Here is a 16,532-nt window from a genome sequence, read left to right as displayed (position 1 = left end):
GATACAGCTATGTGACTCAAAGTATCCCCATGCTCTAGATTATGCCCCTCATCCATGTGAAGCAGAGTCCATCCTTAACCCTGATCAAATGTAATCTTGACCATTGGATGGGAAATCACAAATTCATCCCAGTGCTGGGCTCCAGACCTCTTATAGACAGAGGCCAACAGTAAAATTTTCCCTAATTAACATACTCCCCTCACAATGTTTTAGCAATCTCCTAACAAACATACACTTCCTAAAAAACTTACCACCCAATTAAGATGCACATATTACAAGGGGACACAATTGGGTTCTGTTGCATGGATAGATTTATAAAGGCCCTGGTGGTTATTAGCCTAGTATATGACTATGAACCTATACATGCAAAACTTGGTTTGGAATCTATGTGCGTGGAACTGTTTACCGTCTCTTATTATGCCCAGTACCAATACACCACCACTTCTTTAACATTGTATGTGGGGGTAGTCACACCTACATCCATCTGAATATCCAAGTATCCCTACCATGTCACCTACACACAATGGTCATATGGAGCAATGCAACAATTCACACTTAGGAATAAAAGTGGCAACTTGGAAACTGGCAAATAAATATGAGATTATGAAGCATTAATTATATTTGTTAAACATGACAGAACAAGAAAATCTGGAAATACTAGAAGTTTTTTACTTTATTACATTTGTAGGGGACTCTAAAGCATATGCCCTACTTCATGCCATTAATGTTTGGAAGAACATTTAAGGGAGAAAGGGAAAGGAAAGAATTAAGTGTTAGTAAAACCAAATTTTCTTTTTAACTGTAGTATTTTTATAATGCATGATATAATCTGCATTCTGTAAAGTTTAATCTGTTATTTTCAAGTGTAATGAGGATACTAAAGTAAACAGGTGCCCCCTTTTTTTCCTTCTTATTTCTTTTTCCTCGATCGTATGAATTTCCTTGAATGTATGCACTGTAAAAAAAAGAAGAGAAATCTGGCCAAATTTGCATACTACAAGAAAAAAAATGGTGCGTTTTTTCTCACTCATGCATAGGGGATTGATTGCATTAAGGTCCTTGGATTGATCTAGTAACACATTTTAAGAGAAAGTAAATAAAAAAGAACATTTAATATAATAAAAAGTCTCCCTCTAGCAAATAAATGAACTATGTATCTGACCCTCATGTCTCTGTAGAGGCAATCTGATAAAGAGCAATCTTCTTCTTCTTCTTCTTCTTTCGGCTTTTTCCCGGTTAGGGGTCGCCACAGCGGATCACCTTGTCCGCACATTGAACGGCAGTGGAGTTTTACGGTGTCGAGTTGCCAGCCCGGCGCCCAACCTTCCACAGAAGGCACACTCACATGCACACCTAGGGCCAATTTAGAGTATCCAATCCACCTGCAGCATGTCTTTGGGATGTGGGAGGAAACCGGAGCACCCAGAGGAAACCCACGCGACCACAGGGAGGACATGCAGACTCCGCACAGAAGGCACCCCAGCCGAGGATCGAACCGGAGAACCTCTTGTTGTGAGGCGGCAATGCTAACCACTGCACCACCATGGCCGCCCAATCTGATAAAGAGCAATACAAGACAGAATACTTCTTTCTCTCAATGGCTAAGAGATTGCTTTCCGAAAACATTCAAGTGTTTTCCCAAACTGGGAGAGTAACAAAGATAAGACAAAATCTGACAGCACCTAGTAGAAGCAAAGGCTGCACCATGCTTCTTAGAATGGTGTATCCTTCCTTTTAGGTTAATCCAAGTCCATCAGTGTGGTTGTCAGTCTGGGGCAATTGTTGCTATTAGGAGGGTAAAACTTCAATATTTGAAGATGTACATAGTGTTCTGTGTTAGTATTATGTTAATAGGTTTTAGGGGTGCATTGGGGATGTATTTTTCAAGGGCTTTCAATAAAGCAAAAAGTTTTGTAAGATATGACATAGGCTCAAATTCTGTGACAAAAACAAGTTTATACGAGATTAACCCGCCAAACATTAGTGTATGAATGCAACACAACATCTGGAACTAGACACTTAACAAAAAAGCTGTTACACATAAATAGTAGGAATAATACATTTTTAACATAATAGCACTTCCTATATTATCTTTAAATGCAAATGGTCTCACAGATATATATGTATGGACACAAAAAAGCAAGAGTAGTGAAATATATTAAAATATGTAGGGTGCAAATATCTATGGTACAGGAGACACATTTGGAAAGAAGTGAACATCTGAATTTGATAAAGAAAGGTTTTCAGGATGGCTGTTCAGTGGAATACCAAGGACAAAGGAAAAGAGGAGTAGTTATATTTATTGCAAGAGGAGTTCCAATGGTGACAGAAGAAGATAAAATGATAATAATGGTAGATTTGCAGTATTAAGGGGCAACTGGCAAGGGAGGAGGATTAAACTGGCATGCATTTATGTTCCACCAAAAATTGCTATAATGGACCTTAAGAAATTTCTGAGAGAAATAATTAGCTTTCAGCAGGAAATATTACTTATAGGTGGGGATTGGAATTTGATTTGCAGCAGTGAATAGGTATCTGGGGGCCCAAAAGAGAAAATATAACAAAGGAGGGTAGATTTTTGAATAAATTTATGGAAATATTTGGCATGGAAGATGAAAATTCAGTAGCAGGAGCTTGAAGTGAATTTGCATATTATTCCCCAAGATACAAAAACAGGGCTAGGCTAGAGAGAACTTATAGTTCACATGAACATATATATTTAATTTAAAGATTTGATATGCAATCAATAACTATTTCAGATCATGTGCCAATAATAAGTAAAATAAAAATGCAGGGTAAAGAAATAAAAATGAGACACTGACACTTTCCCACCTATCTGCTGAGAAGAGACGAATTTGAGAAATGGTTAGTTGAAATTATTTAGGAGTTATTAGGTAAGACAGAAATTTCTTCTGAAAATATAACTATTGAGTGGGATAAAATTAAAGTGGAGTTTAAAAATCGGGTGGAAATAAAAGAAAGAGAGCTATGGTTAAGAAGGGGTCTATATCACATTATCGAAAACTGACAATGTTGAACGGCTAAAATATCGAAAGTGTCGTTCATCTAAACTGTTCTTTTGGGGGGCTGCACCCCCCCACACCCCCCTGCTAATTATATATACCAACTCTGAGATTGCACTACAGTGAGGAAAGGGCAAATTTATTGATCCTCACTGTACCGCGATCCCACAAGAACAGTTTTGATTAACAGCACTTTCAATATTTTAGCCATTCGACATTGTCAGTTTTCGACAATGTGATAGGAACCCGTTAAGAAGTAACAACAATTATTTAGAGGAACTGACAAATGTTAAAGTATTACAAAATAGGGGTAATCTCACACAACAAGAAGAGGAGGATGATGAAGAAGAGGAGTAACTGCAGAATGATAAACAGAAAATAAGGGATTACCTTCATAATATGGATGGATTTAGAAAGATTGCTCTTAAGCAACTGTTTTTTGATAATACTCCTAGAGTAGTCCATGTTATTCAGTTTAGTTCCAAGAATATCATTGTGCTTTGATTGCACAACTCAGGTAACAGAAAGTAGAAAGGGTTGTTGTCAAGCATAGGGAGCCTATAACAAGGAATATATCAAGAGATACTCTAGAGGTACTAGAAATATTTCAGAAATTTTATGAAAGTCTGTATAAAGCAGAGAAACATGGAAATCAAGAAGAGGTACAAATGGAAATGTTTATGGCAGAATTAACTATGCCAGTGTTAGAGGTAGATGAGGCTCATTTACTAAGACTTAGGATAGGAGATGACATAAAAATGATGATGTACATCCAATCCACATCAAAGTCCCCAGGAATAGATGGAAGCTAGGAGGAGAAAAACTCAAGATCTGGAAGGTTTTATTTAACAGTATTTTAAAGGGAAGAGAAACACCAACATCCTTGAAGAAAGCAGAGGTGGCTGTAATACCTAAAGATGGTAAAGACCCATCAGATCCAGTTTCATACAGGCCCATTTCAATTCTAAACCATGATTATGAAGTGTTTATGTTTATAATGACCAAAAGAATGGCAAAGGTAATACCAAAATTGATAGATATAGATCAATGTGGTGTTATGGAGGGGAGGCAAACATTTGACATTAACAAAACATTGATGATCCAGAGGGAAGCAGAATATAAGATAATACCACTGTTTTGGTGGGTCTTGATACAAAGAAAGCATTTGACAGACTAATCTGGGAGTGTATGAGCAGGGCAATAGAAGCATTTAAATTCTATAATAAAATTATAAGGTTGATTAGTAGGATACATGAGGAATTAGAGGTGAAAATTAAAGTGGATGGGTTCCTCTCTGATAATTTCTATTTGAGCAGAGTAACCAGGCAGGGGTGTCCTCTTTCTCCTTTTTTTATTTGTATAATATTTCAAACCACTGACAAAGAAAATAAGAGGCTCAGAAATTCAAGTAAATAATTGGTATGGTAGTCAAGAAAAGCTGGCTCTATTTGCAGATGATATTATTTTATACCTGACAAAAGTAGAAAAGGATGCTTCAGTGTTGTGAAACATTATGAGACAGCTTCTCATCTTTTCAGGATACAAACTTAATGAAGCTAAAAACAAAGGAAATACCTATACATGAATTGGTTCAGCAATATCTATCTATCTATATATATATATATATATATATATATATATATATATATATATATATATAAGGATATGATAAAATGAAGTACTTAGGAGTATGGCTTAAAAAAGATTCTGATGTGGGAGCTAAGGATATGCGGGAAGCGACTAAACAAAAGATAATACAAAAACTGAGAAATTGAAAGCTGTGTTTCAGGGACATGGTTAGCAAGATTCAGGGAGTTAAAATGCTTTTAGTCCCTTTAGATTACACAATTCAGGCATATTTTTACCAACTAGAAGAGAGGCTGTGGATAACAATTAATAAAGAGCTGAAGGATTTTATCTGTGAGGGGAAGACAGCAATAATCAAATGAGATAAGTTGATTCTTTGAATTCGTTGATTCAAACTGGGTAGTGAAGGGGCATTTCAAAACTACACAGTTAAGGATCCTCTACATAGCACAAGCAGAAACCTATAATTAAAGTGGAAAGGGATGATGATGAAACAGGGGGGAAGCTTAAGAAACAAGGAGATACTGTGATTTTGGATGCAGATCCTTAAAGAGAATAACAATAGCCATACAAAATATTATATTCATAAATTAGCAGAAAGTATTCTAAGAACTAAGCCAACATGGGAATGGAGAAAGGAGATTTTGCCTATAGTGATGACTGCAATTATTGATACAGATTATAAGCAAGTGTGGGGGCTGAAATTTATTGGAGAAAACTGGCAAAAGAACAAAGGTATTGGGAGCAAATAAACAGAGAGGGAAAGGTAATAGAATGGGAAGAGGCCAAAAATGTATTTGGACTGCAGGCTAGGGACTGCCTTCTCTATCAAGGATTGATATCAGAAGACAAAGAGAAAGAAATAAGAGGATCCTAACTGAAAGACCAGCACTGGTAGAGTTTTAGTAGAATCTAGAACAGAAACTGCTGTTAAAAAAGGAATACTTAGTAGAACATATAAAATATTGCATGATAATGATAAGAATCAATCAGAAAAGATTAGAAAGGATTGGGAAGAGAGATTGGGTAATCAATTCACAAAGAAACAATGGGGGGGATATAAGTATGTCTCCCAAATATAGAACAAAGTGTAGAAGATTTAGGATATTTGCTAGGAAGTGTTCACATGGGTATTTTTATGCCCCAAGTAGACTCCAAAGCATTTTTCCTCAGGTAGATAGCAAATGTTGGAGGTGTGATAGAGAATTTAAAGATAATTGGGAACATATTTTCTGGGACTGTAATGAGTTGGTAGACTTTAAATATTCCCTGCGGACTAATCTATCAGAGATACTGTGTGAGCAAATTGGTATAAGTAAGTAAATTCTTTTTTGAGCTATGATATAGAATTGGAATTACCCCAACATAGTAAGGCCTTGCTGGGTCTAACTCTGGTGGCTGCCAAAAAAGCAATTATTAGAAAATGAAAATCAGAGTCTAAACCAACGGTACTAGAAGTAATGAATATAGCAACTGAGATGAAAGAATTGGAAATTAGATCTTTAAAAAAGAGTAGGACCATATTATATAAAAAACGGGAATTGTGGGAACAATACATGCAGAGGAGAAATTAGGTTTAAAAGAAGTCAGGATCTTAATGAGCTATGTAATTTTTGACTAACACTGACTTATAGATTATAAGTAATGTATAATGTTTGTAACTAAAATTATGTCAATATGGCTTGCTCTCATTTATATTAATGTATGACTGCCTATGTCATAAGTGATAATTTAATAAAGATGTTTCTTGTTTAAAAAATACAGCAATTCACACATTAATGTATGACTGCCTATGTCATAAGTGTTAATTTAATAAAGATGTTTCTTGTTTAAAAAATACAGCAATTCACACAGAGCTGCAGAATTGTGTCATGTATTCACACATAACTCACTCAGATATTAATTTCTGAAAAACAGCATTTTGAACAAATTAACATGCACATCATAGATGCAGGAAGGGAGGTACAGGCTGAGTCATCTGGATGTCATTGCAGTAATATTAAATGGCATGGGAACTCCCAGTGTAAAACTCAGAATCAGTCAATACCTGTAAACTATACTTTATTAGTATGATTTGCAGACACTCTCGCAACCTGCCGTTATCCACATACAATACTATGGGCTAACAGCTAAGACTGCAGTCCAGGTGGATATAGTCAGAACACATTTGTATCTGCAGTTCATCTGGGTTGCTGGAAATGTATCCATACACATGTTTATAGGAAAATGTCACTGGGAATAATGGAAATGTATGCATAAACCTGCATAATGGAGAAGGACAACCTTTACCTATTATGTAATGACATATTCATGTACTGACGGATTCAAAGTATAAACTCTGCATAATATGACTTACATGATACACACAGGACAATCTAACCATGCCAAAACAAAGATAAGCTCAATACTAAAAACAGCAACACAAACTGCTGACCTCATGGGTATGATCAATCAAGCAAGTATACATAACAGTAAGAGTATCTCAATGCACACAGCTGTTAAGTACTATTTCAACCATACATAATTAATGAGCTTCATTAGCATAGAAAGATTTGGAATCGCATTCATGATTACCTGTGTAAATTCTCGAATCTCAGCACACAGCTCTGTGTGAGTGCAGAGTGTTCTGTGCAAATGCACACTAATTGCCAGTGTATGTGTACATGTAAACCACATGTCTGATGCCCAACCATATCTCTCAACTGTACAGATTTTTGCAGAAAGTCCAGATTTTTGACCAATAAGTTTGGTCTGTTTCTCATAAAATTGTGGTTTTCTGGCAAATCATTAAGGGATGAAGTCAGAAAATAATGGCACATATATGAGTTTCAGACTTCATATCCTTCAGAAAATTCATGCTAATGCATAACCTGTTGTTCTATCCACTTTCTAAGCTTGTAAGAGCATTATTTAAAAAGTGTCCATGTTTTTAGGCCTTTGTTCTCCCATTATTTATGACTTTGTCCAGATTTCTTGCTATAACAGGTTGAGAGGTATACCTAACAGTATGCAGCTACCACCCTCTTTCCACCAGTTTTAAAAGATAGTGATAATGATACATTTTCAGATCATTTTTTTGCAACCTGTGAACTGAGGGCTACCTCTGGAAGCAATTTTCAAAAAGTGTTTTTCAGCAACTTTTCTACTACTTCCATAAATATGTCAACTGAGAGGAGACTATGGCACATCTGGGCACCAAAGTGAAATGATGAGGAAGGAGGGCATGCAGATGGAGTATGTAAAACATGATGCAAGGATGTGGGAATGAAGTACATACAACATGACTCAAGGACATGTGAACATACCTCTCAACCATACTGAATTATTCAGGATTTACTGGTTTTGAAGTCAAAATAATGGGGTGGCATGAATTCTTGAGTGCCCCCTTTAATTCCTGTTTTTTTCAAACTTTTTTTGAAGTTATTGCTGACATCATCACATGTAGGGCATGCATGATGACATCAGCTTCATGACGGAGACTGCTAGCCTTTCGGAATACATCTCAGACTGTGTCTGTTAATGTTTGTTTACCTTTTTTTTTTAATGGACAGCAGCAGGCTGCAAAAGCACATGGCAAGTGGAGCAGAAGAGTTGTAAAGCTATTTCTTTTCATTTTAATATTTAATAAGTAAAGTTAAGTTAACTAAACTTCTGCATTCTTCTGCTTCTGCCAGTAGCAGCCAAGCCAAGAAGGAAGCAAGTGCTGCAAGTTCAAGTTGTACTTTCAGAGTTCAAAGCCTCGGACTGGTCCACCTAAAATCTGCTTGCTGCAATAGGAATCTCAGACCCCAAAGACCCAGACCCAAGAACGGTAGTCAGTACTCATCAGGAATGAGAAAATTTCTCTCCAGCAGCTCGACTATCTCTGGCTACAGGTAAGAATAAAAAAAGAAAATGGAAAGCACATATAATATATACTACTTGTCCTAGATTCAGCAGCTCAGCACAGCAACTCACATAAACTTGTGATGCATTTTGATTTTTGAATGAATTACAATTTATAGAACAAGACGGCACAGAAACAGAAAGAGATGAAGACTTTAATGTTTAAAAGTAAAACGTTAAAACGCAGAGATAATATATTTTACTTTATTTTATTATATTTTCTATGTGTTTTTAGCATGCTTTAGTTTTAAACATTAAAGTCTTCAACTGTTTGTGGTTCCGGTTATCATCTTTTTATGGGAGACTTTGCAGTTAACTGGCTTCATCAGTTATCAGAGTACTAATACAGTTTGCTTCCTCCGACTTTGGAGAAGCCGCCAGCCAGTGAGCAAAGAGCTGAGTGGGCCATTTTAGGTTTTCTGCTACCCAGTCATGAAAGCACCGCTCAGCCTTTGGGTGTACTGAGTTCTTCTGGTGTGATTGTTGCATTGGATAAAAGGAACAATTATTCTGGGAGGAGATAAAGGCAGTACAATTAATGAACTAATCACTATGTGGAAAATGTATACTCACCAAGCTGGATTTGTCTGATCAAAGCCCTTTCATTGCCTGCAGGCCACAGGATACCCTGGCCAAGGCTGCTCCACTCATCTGATCCCCTCCCCCTATTTGTTATTAAATCATTTGCAATTGAATCCTAAAACTGGCAACTGTATTCCTTCTGATCTATGGAAAATTAAAAAAGAAAAGAAAAAGTTACTGACATGAACAGCAAATTCTCTGTAGGTGCTGAGAGAGCAAGGCATATTAGCTAAAGAGGTCAGATAAATTATATTAAAACTAGGATTTGTATAGTTGTTGAAAACAATGGATTCACCCGACACTTCATTAACCAGACAAGGTACATCAAATATAAAACTGACTGTCTTATTTAAACCATAATTCTTGGCGCTTGGGGCCTGTTTTTAAGTCACATGGTATTACAGGATTTTTATTACAGTGTAATAATATCACTGCTGGGTTTCATCAAATCAGGAGGTGTTTGGTGTTTTGAGTGTGTTGTGAGACGTTGTGTAACAATGTGCAACCACAAAGTGTCCTTTTGCTGTTATATCATGGATCATTTATGAATATCTGGTTGATCTAAAAAAAGCTATGTTATTGTGCAGTAATCATAAAAGTGCCATTGGTTGTAACCAGTCAGGCTGCTTAACTCTGCATATGTATTGTAAAGTATGACAAAAATGCACAGCATTGTTGGGACATAGTTTATTTATTTAAAATAAAAAAGGAGTTAAAATTCTTAGTGTGAGGGAAGATTAAAAATGTCTGGTATCAGTACCCCCCCCCCGTCATTTATTTCAGTGCTTCGGACAGTTCATGCTCTCCAGTTTTTTAAGACATGTTTTATATGATCACTCTTCTCTATGTATTTGAAGTGCAGCTTGTGTAGTTGCTGGAAGTCATGTATGGCTGTTAAGATGCATTACTGTAGCTTTAGAGAATGCTTAGGAAAGAATTGGAGAGGATTAGAATAGTGATATACTTTGATTTGTTTAATACTACCTTATTCAAAACAATTTGGTTCTTTTATGTTAAATGAATATAAGGGAAATACAAGTTGCAGATTAGCAAATTGTAATAGTTTTGTAGAGGGTGTTGTTATATCCTTTTACCATACATCTCAACTTCCTAACACAAGAAATATGGATAAAGCCTTAAATAATGGGGGGAGGGTGGGTGGCAAATACCCAAAAAATAGGGACAGATTTAAAATATTGTTCTTATAAACTTAGAATGTAGAAAGAAAATCACATTTTAGTTTTATACAAGTTCAAAGTTTGATACAGGTTCAAATGTTAATATAACTAAAACACTATTGCTCTGGTCATATTTTGTGTTTAATATTTATTCTGTTCTTCAATTTGCATTTGAATGTTGGTATCCCACAATTCCATTGGGTAGGGTGGGGTTACGTAATTTTCTATGCCCTTTTTATGTTAATCAGCATCTAGATTTTTGGCCAGTTGTACCTACTTTTCATGGGCATATGTCCAGCTTTTTGATGTTTCCAGGTTGAGAGGTATGTGTATGAGTGAAGTGTGTACAACATGATGCAAGGATGTGGGAATGAAGTATGTACAACATGGCTCAAGGATGTAGGAATGCCAGAAGAACTTTGCACAAATTGATTTGTGGAACCAGATTGCTAGGGATCTTTGGTTATTGGCTGTAATTTTTTCAGGACTGGCATGCTGTTCTGCCACCAATACAATGATATTTGTCACACTGACTGGGAGTAATCACTGGAGAGGATCTCCAAGGTTCAGGAACAGCCCCTGGATCCTACAGTAAGTGCTATATTCCACACTCTAACACCCATTACATACATTTACCAGTTACTGAAAAGATATTATGCATTAATGATTTGTGATTCCTAAGAATTAATGGAATATTCAGGCAGATGTAATGATATCTACAGGGATGATGGAATGGGAAGCCCACAGATTGTTAATGCTCAGACCATATTTATACTGTTATGATATTTTGCCTGTGTTACCATCACTGAGTTTGTTGCAATGCAAAATACAATTATTACATCTTTAACAGATATATGACTGCACATTCTGAGGTTATCCATAGATAGATAAGGGCTGTATTACAAGTTTGCAACAAGCTATAGCAACATACTATGATTGCGTGTGTGTGATAATGCTTAGATATAGTGGCATGTACTTAGAGTCACTACTAGAACCTTAAAATTGTTACATCGTTGAGTAGCTTGACTGGTTTATCAATAGATTAGTATTGTGTAAAGTGGTGTGTGCGGTCAGTGCACATTTATTTGTTGTATTTCATATGCATTCAATTATTTTCATTTGTGCATTTATTATGATACTGTAGGATGGTCAGATATTGCATTAATAAAATGTGCACACTTGTTTTATTGTCACTGTGCATTAACGCCTACAGAGAGTACTCCATGGATGACTAGGTATTCCTGTGTTATCTACAACACTCCTAGAGTAGTCCATGTTATTCAGTTTAGTGCCAGAATATCACTGTACTTTGACTGTGTCAGGTATAGAAACACTTAACTGCATAACCTCAGGCTTACAGGTGTATAAATGACTGTAAACATACACTATCTTCCTTCTATTTTAGGGATAAGTGAGCAATAAAAGTGGAAAAGCATTTATGATGAATGGGTGATGCAACTGCACTTGACTTACAGTAGGTGTGCATATGGAATTGTTAAAAATGCTGTATAGCTAAAGGGGTTGCATTCTAAATGCAACCAGCCATTGTATTATTGGTTACATATGGGTTCTATTCCCACATCAGTCTTTTTTGTTTATGTCATTGTGTAATGCCTTCCCTTTGTTACATTATACATTCCTAGAAATATTGTGCAAAACAACATTTTTATGAATATCTATGTGTTGTAGCCCATATTCCATGTATATCATGGTTGACCAAGCATTTTATCGTTATCCACAAGGCCTTGATGCCTGCAGTGACTTTATAATGTTAGAAATAAGTAAGCATCATACACGGATATATAGAGTGATTGGCATTTATTTATAATTAGACATTCAGTCATACGCATACATGTATCTATATGTGTCTGCAAGTGTATTTCAGTTATTTATCTGTGCAGTAAGTTATGTTACAGTCTTTGTACTTCTCATATCTACTTAAAGCATACATACACCATTGCATTTATTTTGTTATACAATCAACTGCAGATAACAGTGACCACATCATCCCCCATATCATACAGCAGGACTTCTGTGCATTGTATCTGCCATGCATTCAGTACTAAACAATCCCTGGTTATCAATAATTATCTCTGGCATTATATTATGGTTTAATGATGTACCCACAGCTCAAACTCATTTGACATGCAGGAGCTTAGTCAGTGTACTGTACTCTTGGGTAGACACAGGTTACTGTTTTAGATTTGAATTAGCTTATTCTAAGTTGTTGTTAGTTATTCTAGAGAGCAAGATAAGTCTGCACTGGCATGTATAAATACATCTATGTGTTAATTGTCCATGGCCTTGTTTTATTGTGTTTTAATCTATAATGTCTATATTAAGGAAATATTTTATAAATTGATGCTGTTTTTTATTACATGCTATGTAATTGCATAAGACAAGGGCATTGCTCTCATGTAATATTTTCTATTCTTCGTATGTTTTTACAGGTGCTCAGGACAGAGGATGGAATAATGCAATGTCCACTGAGAGAATTCACAGACTGAAGAAGCAGCGATGGCAGAGAGGTATGGTTTCCATGTTTTATTTTTATTACCATGGTTATTTCATCATTATTAATGGGCTTTCAATGCTTCCATGTAGGACTGTTTATGCAGATGGCATCAGTCAATGCAAATTGCATAAATGCTTCCCATAATACAATACACAGGTAGATATCCCAAGTTTTACTTTTTTGTGTAATGATGACTTACCTGTAATGGCTCATTGTCTGTGAGCTCACAAGTCATCATCACTGGGTGTGACAAGGCACACTGCCTATTAAAGGGAGTGCTACACCTTCTGCTCAGCAGATCCATCAATAGGCATCTGACCCTCAATCCCAACCCTCAATTTCAAGGTCAGGTGGCAGCCTTATGGCTTCATTGCCCCTTGCTTTTCCCCCATTCCTGTTCAGCGGTAATGGCTCTCCTCAAGTTCGACCCAGATTTGACCAGTGGCCACATTAAGGGGTATGTGGCTTATATTGTAAAGATGAGTTAGATGGGTTTTCTACCAGGTCCAAAGTAGCTTGTAATACACATCTGGATTTTCTGTAGTAGTGGCAGCTGGAACAGGCGGAGTTACGTCAACCAGCTTGAGGTAATGGTTTAATGGTATTGATTCTATATGTTGCATCTGAATTATTGTGGCATTGTTATTGGTTGTCAATGGTTGTTATTTAATAAAATTCAAAAAGTCAATGTGGTGTGATTTCTGACTCAGCTCAGTGGACAACACATGTGCTGACCTCATGATTAAATTTAACCATGCCGGTTTTAGCATGCTGATACATTTGAAACTGTTTATTGTAAAGTAATATTATGTCTGCTGACACAACATAAATAATAATCCCCAGCACTGTAATTCTTCTTAGAATGTAGCTGTGTCTGTATTATGTATAAGTTATGTACATTTATTGCCTTGGTACTTGTTGCTTTCCACATAAACAACAGCTCTCAGTGATATTGCAGCTTTATCTACTTGCACTGTGAATAGTTTATATGTATAGCAGGCGTGTTCAGTAACTTCATGGTGCGCAAGTCTTGCCTGTTTCTTTGTTGGGTGGATATCTGTCATCTCACCTTGTCAGTGTTATTGGCAGCATTGTATCACTGTGTTATGGTTAGATTCTGTTCCTCTTGCACATAGATGAAAGTGCAACTGTATGTGTGTTATAACACTTAGCAGCTTTAAATATGTTTTTAAACATTATTATATCAAGATGCACTTTTGATGTTTGTTGGGGTACTGGATCCTGCCGTATGCATTCCAACACGAGCATATGTTGTTGTTTCATGATGAGAAACAAATATGTCTGTGTAACCTGCTTGTGTTGAGTGATAATTACATATAAAATGAGGTTTCAGCAATATGTATGTACATGTGTACATATATATGAACATAGCCATGCTGCATATTGTCAGGACAGTGAGTAAAGCTGCAACTCATACATTCTACTCTCAGTGTGATCTTAAGATGTCATCTGGATGTGTTTTACTCATAGTGCAATGTTTCACTACTTTGCTTCAGCCATGACACATACATTCCTGTCTCAGTGGAATCTCAAGATGCCATCATGATGTATCATTGGTTTGCATCACTATCGTTATACTACCATTCAGTGTTTACATGTGGGGATTTGCTCATAACCCATATCTCATTTGGGATCTATCAACATGTTTTACATGTCACAGTTACATTATTGAATGTTATTATATTACTGATACCACAACTCATACTGGGGAGTGTCTCATTCAAGTAACAGTCTATGAATTTTGCAATTATGGTTTTCCTGATATGTTTTCCCATGACCTGCACAGATTGGTTTTGCACATAAGGCACGATATTGTTTACCAACTTTTGCAGTGGTCCTGTCAAGTCAACTTTGATTGCATTACTGGTGATATAGCTGTCTTGTATATATGTTGTTCTTATAAATCTGAGATAAAACAGCAAAATGTGCATTGTGTTAGGGCTGTATATATTCCACGTTGTGACATCACAACTACAGATTGGATAATGCTCACCATATGTATGCATCTCATGAATGGGTATTTCCATACTGTACACATGCTAAAAATGGTGCATTGTCACACATATTGCTGTTATCTGGTACTGTTTGTTATTACAATGTGACTGATTTATGTCACTGTCATTTTACAGATTCCAGGACCGAGCTAGCCCACGCAGTCACAGGAGAGATGATATCAGCACATTCATCCTGTTAGTGAATTCAGACTCTGAAGACCATAGAGGACTTCTAGACAAAGATGACAATGATGATGATGGTGGTGGTGGATCATGACCATCAGGAGCCATCGTTCCAGAAAATCAATGATGACAACCTCCACCAACCCAGCCAGATGACGTGAAGGACCAGATCCATAATGTGCCGAGAGACATTTTCCAGACTGAGATGCAAGACCTCATGGGAATGTTTTTCCAAGAAATGAAACAGGCCATGTGTGACCCCTTCTTGGAGATTATGAGAGAGATCATACATGATGTTTAACCAGATAAAGGTGGAGCCTCTGGACCATAAGTATTGACTATGTGTTCCACTCATGTAATGCTGCCACCATGGCTCATTGCTACTTATGTTTTCTTTTATGTATATACACCTATTTGTGCACCTTTAGCCACATTGCAGTCATGCTTTTACCATGCACTTTGTGATGCACATGTCACAGTCTGGATCTTATAGGGCCATGTCATATATCTGTATTCCAATACATTTTCAGAAGTAGGATAAAAACTGAGTGACAACAAACACGGCTAAGTAAAATAAACCAAAAAATACACAAATTAACACTCAGTATTTAAAATCCAGGCTACAAATCAGAGACTGACTTCAGTTATGACATCATTAGCTGTCCAATCAGCTATATTAACTCTGACAGAAAATTAGACAGTACATTATCTGCCAATGTGTACTAAAAAATAAAGCAAGCTATAATTTCTAGTATGGCTTAAGTATTTATAAAGTATAAAGAACTACTTATCTACAAGTCATCTAGTCCTAACAGTAGATATTTGCTTAGTCATGATGAAATATACAAGTCCAAAACCATTAAATATAATTCTATGAGACTCAGAAGAGAAAAAATCAGATCAATTGATTGCCAGGATTGCATGATAAAATGACTGAATGAACATTTAATGTCTAGTGTATGCTTGCTTAATTTAGTTCTCTATGTAAAGAAAACATATAGAAGCTGTGGGTTCCCATCTGTAGCGTTTAGAATTGCTAGATGTTTCCAACATCCAAAATTCTTAAGCATAGCACAACATTGCAGTGAAATGTAAGAATTCCTAAAGGCATACCATGAAGACCAATTCAAAACAAACTGCAACCACAACAGCATAAGTGAATCACCTGTCTAACAAGAAAAGATGAAACCATGAAGAATAAATGCCTAAGTGCCTGCATTCAAGTATAACAGTATGACACACAGGAGACACTCTAGGTGCAGTTAACCATTGACAAGACCTCTATTCAAATCATAGCTAGCTACTGGCCTCCAAATCTGACTCAAGATGCCCAATCCGCCTACTTGGACCTGTTCGAATCTATCAAGATTCAACCCTTTACCCTTATCCTGGGTGACTTTAACTTCCCAAACATAAACTGGAAGAACTACTCATGCCAGAGCACAAATTCCCAGAGATTACTTGATTTTGTCAATGCAAATGGCTTGGAACAGCTAGTGGATACTCCCACAAGGGGTGATAATATCTTGGACTTGGTATTAACCAACATGAGTAACCACTGCAG

This window comes from Protopterus annectens, chromosome 2.part2 (genome assembly GCF_019279795.1).
Source record: "Protopterus annectens isolate FY-2018-M chromosome 2.part2, PAN1.0, whole genome shotgun sequence".
Classification (NCBI taxonomy): domain Eukaryota; kingdom Metazoa; phylum Chordata; order Ceratodontiformes; family Protopteridae; genus Protopterus; species Protopterus annectens.
The sequence above is the reverse complement of the archived record's forward strand: the minus strand, read 5'-3'. Positions refer to the sequence as shown.